Source organism: Corvus brachyrhynchos, unplaced genomic scaffold (genome assembly GCF_000691975.1).
Source record: "Corvus brachyrhynchos isolate BGI_N302 unplaced genomic scaffold, ASM69197v1 scaffold248, whole genome shotgun sequence".
Taxonomy (NCBI): Eukaryota; Metazoa; Chordata; class Aves; order Passeriformes; family Corvidae; genus Corvus; species Corvus brachyrhynchos.
In genome coordinates, this window is record NW_008239641.1 from 63746 (window position 1) to 64253 (window position 508).

At 59.3% G+C, this 508-nt stretch overlaps 1 protein-coding gene across 1 annotated transcript in view; it reads right to left on the reverse strand.

Moving 5' to 3' along the window:
• Window positions 1-508, reverse strand: part of LOC103621067 (neuropathy target esterase-like) — a gene marked incomplete at its 5' end in the record, with an annotated part of 20666 nt that overhangs the window by 7652 nt on the left and 12506 nt on the right. The gene's annotated exons all lie outside the window — the stretch shown is intronic.

Genomic DNA, 508 nt, shown 5'->3' on the forward strand with positions numbered 1-508 from the left:
CCAATGGGACACCCAATGGAGAACCCAAGGGGACACCCAATGGAGAACCCAAGGGGACACCCAATGGAGAACCCAAGGGGTCAACCAATGGAGAACCCAAGGGGTCGCCCAATGGGACACCCAATGGGACACCCAATGGGACACCCAATGGGACACCCAATGGGACACCCAATGGGACACCCAATGGGACACCCAATGGAGAACCCAATGGGACACCCAATGGAAGAACCCAAGGGTCAACCAATGGGACACCCAAGGGGTCACCCAAAGGGTCACCCAATGGGGCACCCAGTGGAGAACCCAAGGGGTCACCCAACGGGGCGCAGAGGAACCCCAGCGCGCCCTGAGTGGTGGTGCGGACGCTCCGGCTGTGGTTTTGGGGGTTTTTTGGTGGTTTGGGGCTTTTTTTTGGTGTTCTAGGGTGGCTTTTGGGGTTTTGCTGGCGGTTTTGGGGTCGGGCCCCGGCGAGCGAGGTGCTGACCTGGGACATTGTTAACATAGCAGCCGT